This window comes from Saccostrea echinata, unplaced genomic scaffold (assembly GCF_033153115.1).
Source record: "Saccostrea echinata isolate AGI-Se365-2 ecotype Australia unplaced genomic scaffold, CSIRO_AGI_Sech_v1 ptg000025l, whole genome shotgun sequence".
Classification (NCBI taxonomy): Eukaryota; Metazoa; Mollusca; class Bivalvia; order Ostreida; family Ostreidae; genus Saccostrea; species Saccostrea echinata.
Window position 1 is genome coordinate 7,043,694 of NW_026889774.1, and position 10,539 is coordinate 7,054,232.

The following is a 10,539-nucleotide window of genomic DNA, read 5'->3' on the forward strand; positions in this document are numbered from 1 at the left end:
AGGTCATACAAAAAAAATTCCAACCTTAATTAAAAATAAAAATTTTTATTGCATTTTTTCATTTTATTTTTCTTTTTCTGACCGACTGCTTAAATTTCGAGCTTTTATTTTTATTTCGACCCCCCGACTCAAATTTTTGAAAAAAAAATCCCGTAAAACAGAAAATAAAAAAATGTTGGCCTAAATAGACATTTTTTATCCTAAAAGTACAGAAAAATAAAAAAAACAATAATATAAATAGTTTTTTAACAATAATGTTTCATTTTGCTCTATTTAGTAGACAATTGTGTGTTTCAATATTATTGATATTTCCACATACAATATCAAGTTATTTTTCCGTTTGATTTGTACCCAAGCGGGACACCTTACTTTTCTAATAACTTGATGATTGTTGTGTCTTGAACAAAGTAGGCTAGTTAAAAATATAAAATTTGTTGTAATCATATACAAAAAATGCTATTTTTGTGAATTATTATTCATAAACCTGACGAACACACGAAATATATCCTCTTCAAATGTTGACAAGTCGCGGGAATAAGCAGACGAAATATTGATAACAGGACTATAATTTCCGTGCGAATTCCCATAAATCAATACAAACCAGCATGTAATTCAATTCAATTTCAAAATTATAAAAATCTTCAGACATATATAACTAACTTACGTGCTCACTGCACAGGACATGACTTCAGACGAGGCAACGTGGATCTGCAATCTTGCACATGTTTGTGACCTTCAAGTTCAAGCTTCCCTTTTGGCTGATCGGAATTTCCCGGGCATAAATAACTATAATTTAATTTGTCATAACTGTCCCTGGGCTTCTGCAATGCTTCGATAATGTTCACAGTTTGTAGATTTTACAAAACAACCCTCTCGGGGTTTTCTACGGAAAATGATCTGGACATGTTGACATTCGCTACCGAACTGCGAATATTATGGCGATTGTCGCAAATCAAAGAAAATATTACGAAAAATTTATTAATTTCAAAAGAAATAGATTCAACATTACTTAAACTGACAAATTAACTAATAGTTTTTCCTTCAGTATAATTAAATATGAATTTTGCATTTTACGACTTGCATAATTTATGGAGACCCATTGACGACGTAAAATGCTGACAAGAATCCATCCTTAAAACGTCTCTATACAACTTGAAAATTAGTTTGCATACTATTGTTTCTGTAGCATATCAAAGTTTCTTTGTCAATGTTTTTTTTTTCTTCAATTTTTCAAACCACGTAACTCTGCTTTTACAAGATCCACAACAGCGAAGCCCCTCTAATTCCATGACGTTACAAACTCTTACCGCTTACATGTTTCCTGACAGATCTTCCATCGTCTTGTGCTAAATCTCCACCACTCAACAAACCGCCTATACCATTTACACACATATAAGGCTAACTTGTTAACATTTTCCCTTTCATCCAGCATTTTCAAAGTTTATCGTGGAAATTTTCCCGAAAACAAAAACAAAGTTTTACGACATTTTTTTTCCCCTTTTCAGTCCTACATGTATCTCCTGAAATTGATTTTTATTCACAAAGGAAAATATTAAGATAAAATTTGACATATAATATGATGTAAGCATTCTTAATTTGGAAGTCTACATTTCCCTCGTTTTAGCACCATTTTGCAGAGATATAACAGACATTATGAAGTGTATTGTTTGCAAATTACTAGATCCGTAACCTCATTTTCGCAGTTTGAAATTTCAAGTAAGTTTGAAATATATTAAGATATATTTAAAATTTTTAATACAATTCATTTGAATTAATTCTTAAATCTTATCTTTAAAATTTGGATAAAATACGCCGTTAGGTAAAAATAGTCATGAGAGATGACCGAGCTTTTCGAACAACCCACGTACAAAGATATCTTTATCCAAGTTGCCATTGTTGTATTTTCTACTACTCACCGATTAGAAAATAAAACATAAAAATAGTCAATCTTGACGCAAAAATCGGCCTGCCCTTTCTATGAAAAACTCTGAAACTTGTATAGTGTGTTTTTTCCCCTATATCAAAAAGGCTACAGCTAGAAGATAAAATTCCATACATTTGACATCAAATTTTCATTGTTCTATTAGCTATGTTGCCATGGCCGGATCGAAAATTTCTACATACAAAGATTGATCGATTGATTATATGTTTTACGTCCCGTTCAAGAATTTTTCACTCATATAGAGACGTTACATGCAAAGAACACAGGAAACAGAATATTACCGTCAAAGCGTTTAATATGCATCGCCATTTAACAAAGACAAGAGGTCCAAGGGCCTTAACGGTCACCTGAGTATGATACAATAATTGAAAGGATGCATAGAGTATAATATGAACTGAAAGGTGAAGCTTTGTTGCCCAAAAGAAAAAAAAGAATAGGGTGATCATGATCAACAAAATAATTGGTCTTAATATTCATTAAGAGTTCATGAATTAGGTTCTAATCCGTTCCCCATTTATCACCATCACCATACGGTATATTAACAAATTATCAATGCTTCTGTACTATTTTAATCCCTTGTTGAAATCTCTTACATTGGCCTCTCTTGGTCTTTGATGAACATTTAATAAGACAAGTTATTTTTGTCTCATTTTTTTTTATCTACTACTTACAAGTCTATCTGATCATTAAAACAATGAAAGTACTTTTTGTATTATACAATAAAAGTTTTTGCATAATTCTCTTATTCTATTTACCTTTCAAGTACATTATTTACAGTGATAAATTATCAAAAGTAAATGACAAAGGGGAATAACTCCTCTCAGTAGAATACAAACTAATAGAACCCTGGCCATGACCAGAACACTTGACCAAATGGTCCAGATGTTCAAAAATCTGGTAAAAATTCCCTTCCTTATAAAAATTTCTACTCTATTTACCTCAGATATGCCCAGGTGCGGAGAAGATCTTTAAAGAAGTAATGCATTTTTACTACAGATTCACTATATTATCAATAGAGCCCCCCCCCCCCCAAAAAAAAAACACCAGAGCTTCTGACCCTGGGACCATAAGTTTGCTCATCATAACTAATCACTTTGTTTATCTGCTTAACACTAAGGAGCAAACAGGATTATTTAATAGAATTAATGCATTTTCACTATATTATCAAGAGCCCACCCTCACACCAGCACATTTGACCCAGGGGTCATAAAATTCACTACTCTGAAAGAAGCACTCTTGCTCATCATAACTATACACTTAGCTTCTTTGCTTTTTAAACCAGAAGCAGAAAAGAATATTTTCAAAGAAATTTTGCTTTTTCACTTTATAATCAATAGAAGCCCCCCCCCCTCCCCTTCACCAGAACCCTTAAACGTTAACCTGGGGTCATAAAATTCACAATTTTGGAAGAGGCATCCTTGCATATCATAACAATGTACTTAGTCTGTTTAAACAATACCCAGGGGCAGAGAAGAAGATTTTCAAAGAAATAATTCACCTTGACTATAGGATCTATATACCCCCGCCCTAACACCAGAACTCTTGTCCCCGGGGCCATGAATTTCACATTTTTGGAAGAGACATCCTTGCTTATCATAACAATGTACTTAGTTTGTTTAAATAATACCCAGGTGCAGAGAAAAAGATTTTTAAAGAATTAAAACATTTTCACTTTATAATCAATAGAGCCCCGCCCTAACACCAGAACCCCTGACTCTGGGGCCATGAAATTCACAATTTTGGAAGAGGCACTCTTGCTCATCATAACTCTGTACTTAGTTAGTTTATTTAATACCCAGGAGTAGAGAAGAAGATTTTCAAAGAAATAATGCATTTTCACTATATAATCAATAGAGCCCCGCCCTAACACCAGAACCCCTGACCCTGGGGCCATGAAATTCACAATTTTGGAAGAGGCGCTCTTGGTCATCATAACTATGTACTTAGTTAGTTTATCTAATACCCAGGAGCAGAGGAGAAGATTTTCAATGAATTAATGCATTTTCACTATATAATCAATAGAGCCCCGCCCTAACACCAGAACCCCTGACCCTGGGGCCATGAAATTCAAAATTTTGAAAGAGGCACTCTTGCTCATCATAACTATATACTTAGTTAGTTTATTTAATACCCAGGAGCAGAGAAGAAGATTTTCAAAGAAATAATGCACTTTCACTATATGATCTATATAGCCCCGCCCTAGCACCAGAACCCCTGACCCTGGGGCCATGAATTTCACAATTTTGGTAGGGGACTCAATGCTCATTACAATGATGCCAACAGTTTGACTGCTTGATGTCCAGGAGTAAAGAAGAAGATTTTTAAAGATTGCATTAATTTTGGTGGTTTTAGCCCCACCCCTCAGGCCCCAGGGGGCCAGGGACCATGAAATTCACAATTTTTGTTCCCCTTCACCCATAGATGCTATATGCCAAATTTGGTTGAAATTGGTTGAGCGGTTTCAGAGAAGAAGGTAAAAATGTTCAAATGTTAACGCACATCGCACGACGCACGCCGACGGACAAAAACGGATAGCAATAGGTCACCTGAGTGACTCAGGTGACCTAAAAATGTAACTATTCACAAAAATGCCTGAATGTAACAAGACTCTGACGACAATGAAAGGATAAATTTCCTCAATGATTAAAGCAAACAAACAGTCTTGATGTGCCAAAACTGTCGTACATCATGGTTTAGTAACAATGGAAGCGTCATTCACTAAAATGACGAAAAAATGATACTCTAAGTGTCCTGGTGTACTCAATATTTGTACCAGGTTTTACTAAAATCATGACTAGTAGAGGTTCGAAATGTTATATAGAACAGACGGCGGAGGTATGTAAGTAAAGGTATATTCTGAAGAAGATATGGAACATAGTTGCAATTCAAAGTGCACCTTAACCAAGTTCTGATGTCAATCGTAGAACGGACAGAAACTGATAATACTGTAAGTCTACCGAACGACGCATTTAGGGCTTTGATGATAAGGTAAATAGGTACATATAGATATTTCAGTTGTCTAAAGATTTTTTGTTTGTAGACATTTTGAAATTAATTGTGTAGCCTTCTTGAATGAATTCAATTAAATACAAATTGTAATTGTTAGTTGTTTAAGGAGTCTCGTTACACCATAAGTCTATTTCATATTCAATTACAGCACCACAAATTATGTAGATTTCAAATATCTAGATGATGAGTACGATATTTTTAGATTTATATATATAAGCATCACAGGCACTCGTTTCGTATACAGGGCACCCCTACTTATTTTTACCAAATGTAGGGGGTGCCCTGTATACGAAAAAGAAATAAGTAGGGGGTGTCATGTATACGAAACAATTGTCTGTGATAAGCAAGGTTTTATTTTATACCGCATTCATATATCAAATTACTGTTCCTTTAAAAGTATCTTCTTCTTTTTTTTTTTACCGTGAAGCAAAGTAGCAAGTTACACATTATTTTTCAAGGTCTGAGACGCACGTTTCGATAATCAATCAGGACTCTGCAATTTGTACCAAAAAATTACATCATATAATCGGTCTACCCTTGTGATTTTTACATAGAAAGACAAGTGGTTGTGTATAAGTATATTGGGGAATTGTTCCTGGTTAGTGCATCTGACATGAGCCATGCAGTAAATCGTTTAATTTATACGTTTATTTAATAATTGAAGATACGAAATTAATTGCGCCGCAATTTATTAGAATGAAAAAGGGGGAGTGGTATTGATTGCCTTTTCATTGACAAAAATCCAGTTTTGACAACTTTATATGGGCCTGGCGTTCCTTTTTGTTTTTTTGTTTTGTTTTTTTGTTTTTGTTTTTTGGTTTTTTTTGTTTTGAAAGTTGGGGCATTTTTTTTTAAATTGATTCATGTATCTTAAAAAAATTAATGTAACTTCATAGACAATGCGAATAATGGTTGAAGAAAAATATTAGGAAATACTTGTATAAAAAAAATCAGAATTTTGATACACGCACAATTTTAAATGAAGTACGTATCATGTGTCGTCTGAATCAAGTTTCATTACTTGTGTGATGAAATCGTACGATGGCCGATATGAGCCGTCACATTACAAGTAAAAGTAACTCTATTATGTACGCAGAATTAATTGACTTTAGCAGTAATACCTGTATCATTTTGTACATGTACGTCTTTGTCAATGACAAAACGCTTGTACTTGTAATATGAATTTGTACATGTACAAATCTTGAGACAAAATACATTTGAAACTACTTAACATTCCTCAGATTTATTGGGGAGATTGGGGAGAAAATTAGGAATACAGCATTTATTTAACAACAACAAAAAAAAAAGGGGAGGAGAGAAGAAGAAAAGAGAAGAAAACCAGACACATGTGTTTTTGTTTTAAACCCTTTCTAAGTTTACAGATAATCTCCCCAATAAATCTGAGGAATGTTAAGTAGTTTCAAATGTATTTGAAACTCCGTTTGGGGAACATAATTATCTGCAAATCAGGGATGTCTCGGCCGCGACTGACCTAAGTCGATAAAAAATGGGTAGCAACTGTTCCTTCGCCATGCGCTCGTAGGGCTGGGACGATTCAGGGTTCAATCGATTCTTTTCGGTTCAGAATGATACGGTTCGTTTTTTTTTATTCGGTTCGATTTAACCTAAGACAGTCTAAATATTTCTCATCATAAACGAAAAATGATAACCTCTGCTTTAAAAACTGATTAAAATCCTTTACTCCAGTCTTCACAAAAACTTTTCTGAGACACAAACAAGTGAGGCTAGTGGATTTGACATTTTTACTAGCTAAAGTAAAATTTCTACTAGCCCAGAAAAATAAACCTTTTGTTGTATTATTTTATTCCATTTCATAATGAATTACTCTTCTTTTCATATTTCTTCTGCTTATTTTCTCATTTTGTATTTTTCTTCTGAGTCAATGATAAATAAGTTATCAGAGAAATTAATTAAGGCTGAATTTAACAGAATGAACAATCATGCTATAGATACCTTTTAACATGGTAGTACACATTCATCTTTTTTTCTGATCATTGGACTTCCTCTTCCAAAATGAAGTGAAAGCTAGGTGATTTATTGTTTTTTTTAATTCAAATTTTCAGAAACAATGTTAATATATTTTTGATAACCCTTGTAAATCTTCAGTTAATTAGTTGAGTAGCTGGAAATAATTTAATCAATTAATGTGATATCTACATGTATTTTCCATAAAATCGGAATGAAGGAAATTCGGATTAGTAGAAAAAAAGACGATCGTTTTCATGGTTTTTAGAAATAACAGAGACCTGTATACATGTACTAGTATATAGGTCCCTGGAAATAAATAATGTAGAAGTGCTAAAAGAATTAGATAGAAGAGATATGAACAAGAGAACCACACTTCTTTGATTTTTTTTTTTCATTGGTTGGGGATTTAAAAGCAAAGCTTGGGAAATACCTACTACTTTTTCACTAGCCTGTCGGGCTATTTACTAGCCCATACGAATTTAAACTAACCTCTATTGTAAAAGTAAAGGGTGTTTGTGGAATAAAAAAACTAATCACTGTCTTCAAACTGGCACAATCATTATAAAAATTATTAAAATCATGAAAACAAACACTTCTGATCTCCAATTGGCGGCCATTTTTGTTTATACGTGTTATGTAAATTTTGAATCGAACCGAACCGAATTCCGGAATTCTGGATCGGTGCACCGAATCGTACAGTATGAACCGCGGTGCACCGAAATTTTCGGTTGTCCGCACAGCCCTATGCGCTCGGCACTTTGAAGTGAAAGTTGCGGGTCCTTCGGATGAGACCTTAAAAACCAAGGCCCCGTGTCACGGCAGGCGTTGGCACGATAAAGATCCCTCACTGCTCAATCGCCCTAGGTGCCGAGTAAAGGTCAAAATTTGAAGCCCTTCACCGGTATATGGTGACGTCTCTATATGAGTGAAAAATTCTCGAATGGGACGTTAAACAACATACAATCAATCAATCAATAACCTCTCACTGATATAAAAGCAACCTTACAATTTTGAATGAAAACATGAGAATGACTTTGCAAATTTTAAAATTACTAAAACACAAGTTTGAAGTAATTGTTTAAACATTTTCAGATATGAATAAGGATTTCCATCTTTTTTTTATCGAGTACAATGTAGTTTATTTACCAAATAATTTATATTTAATACAGCACTTAAATCTGTTTTTGCTATTTATATTTTTCTATTAAAAGACAGTTTTTCAACATCTGAAATATGAAAAAGGATATGCAGCAAGAGGACAGTGGATCAAATGTAAAATGCACACAAAAATCTGTATATTTTATTAATAAATGGTTGAAATACACTTCTGAATTATTTAATACTTGACCAGTAGCTCTATTATGCAAATTTTATTGAGAACATTATTAAACTTATGATAATAAAAATTAGGAAATTCAAACATTACACTAGGTTGTTTATCATGTTTATATTTGATATTTATTTGTGACTGACTGGAAATAATTCTCCAAAATAACATCCATTTATTATAAAATCGAAAAGAATCGAAAAAGTAATTATAATTACATTGAAAATTTTAGCTGTAGTCGATTAAATTACGATTACAAGTAATCGAAAATCTCTTCGATTACAGATTATTGTCAATTACTTGAAAAAAAAGTAATCATTACAATCGATTACGATTACATCATCCCTGGTAGAGAAGATTTTCAAAGAAATAATGCACTTTCACTATATGATCTACATAGCCCCACCCTAGCACCAGAACCCCTGCCCCTGGGGTCATAAATTTCACAATTTTGGTATAGGGCTCAATGCTTATTACAATCTTGCCAACAGTTTGACTGCTTGATGTCCAGGAGTAAAGAAGAAGATTTTTAAAGATTGCATTAATTTTGGTGGAGACGCCACCACTTTCCTGTGGAGTTCTGTAAATTTTGACGAATACTTAGCACCTAGGGCCATTGAGCAGTGAGGGATCTTTTTCCTGCCAGCACCTACTGCGACACGGGACCTCGGTTTACACGTCTCATTCGAAGGACCGGTCTTCATGTCCCACAGTGGGATTCGAACTCGCGAAGTAAGGATCGACTCCTTACTCCACGACTCTAGAGCGAACGCTCCAACAACTGCGCCACGCGGGCGACTAGTTACTGATTAAATTCTGGTTTTAATACCTTAAAGTTTGGTCAGAAAGCTTCACTGAGCACTAGCTTATTTCAGAATAATGATCATAGTTTTTATATAAAGACAAATTCTAATGATTAGTCAGTATAAAGATTTTTTTTTTCAAAACAAGGCGACCTAGAATTCCAAACCACAAAATTTGACACCAAGAATTTATGAAAAAATAATTTCCGAGACCCAGATTTCCTGATAATAGATCGAGAATTCCTGTCACCAATAAATTCGGACGATGCAATTCCTCAGAATAACTCAGAATTCCTGACAAGAGAGTTAGTGACAATCTATCATATATAATTTATCAATTGTCAATCCCAACATACATGTACATACACTTATTTCAGATTCAGCACTCAATAAGAATTATTCCTCTTTTTGTTTTGGAAACTTTAAACTAATCTTTACTTTAGCTATCTCCCACCTATAACGAGATCCAACCAAATTATTATAATAATGAAGGATGTTATGGGGTCCAACACAGTTTTTGTTGTTGTTTTAACTGTTGACTTGTTTAAAAAGTTGTGATGATATATTAAGAACTGTTACAAAGTATACGGAGTTTCTTAAGGACATACGCAACGTAGTTTGAACGTTATTGTCTTTTTCCCTGGAGTTGAAGAGTTCCAATACTTAAAGGAACTGTGTGCTACATTTTAATGTCTATATATGCTGTCGTGCATTTCTTCTTAAACAAGTTTGGATAAACAAAGCATCTAGGATATATGTTTAGTAATTATACCCCCGCTCCGAAGGAGAGGGGGGCATACTGTTTTACCCTTATGTGTCTGTCCGTTACAAATTTTGGAGGCAGTTTTCTCAACAACTACTCATTGCAGGTGCTTGAAATTTTAATACACTCTTTGTTTAGGCATGCCATATGTTGGGTTTCATTTTTGTACAAATCCGATGTCAACTTCCAGTTCATCCATGTGTCTGTCCGTACCATACATAACAGATTTTTGTCGTAGTTTTCTCAGCAACTACTCATCGCAGATGCTTGAAATTTTAGCACGATCTTTGTTTAGGCATGCCATATGGTGGGATTCATTTTTGTACGAATCCGATGTCAACTTTCTGTTAATTCGTGCGTCTGTCCGTACCATACATAACAATTTTTGGTCGTAGTTTTCTCAGCAACTACTCATCGCAGGTGCTTGAAATTTTAACACACTCTTTCTTTAGGCATGCCATATGTTGGGTTTCATTTTTGTACAAATCCGATGTCAACTTCCAGTTCATCCATGTGTCTGTCCGTACCATACATAACAGATTTTGGTCGTAGTTTTCTCAGCAACTACTCATCGCAGATGCTTGAAATTTTAGCACGATCTTTGTTTAGGCATGCCATATGGTGGGATTCATTTTTGTACGAATCCGATGTCAACTTTCTGTTTATTCGTGCGTCTGTCCGTACCATACATAACAATTTTTGGTCG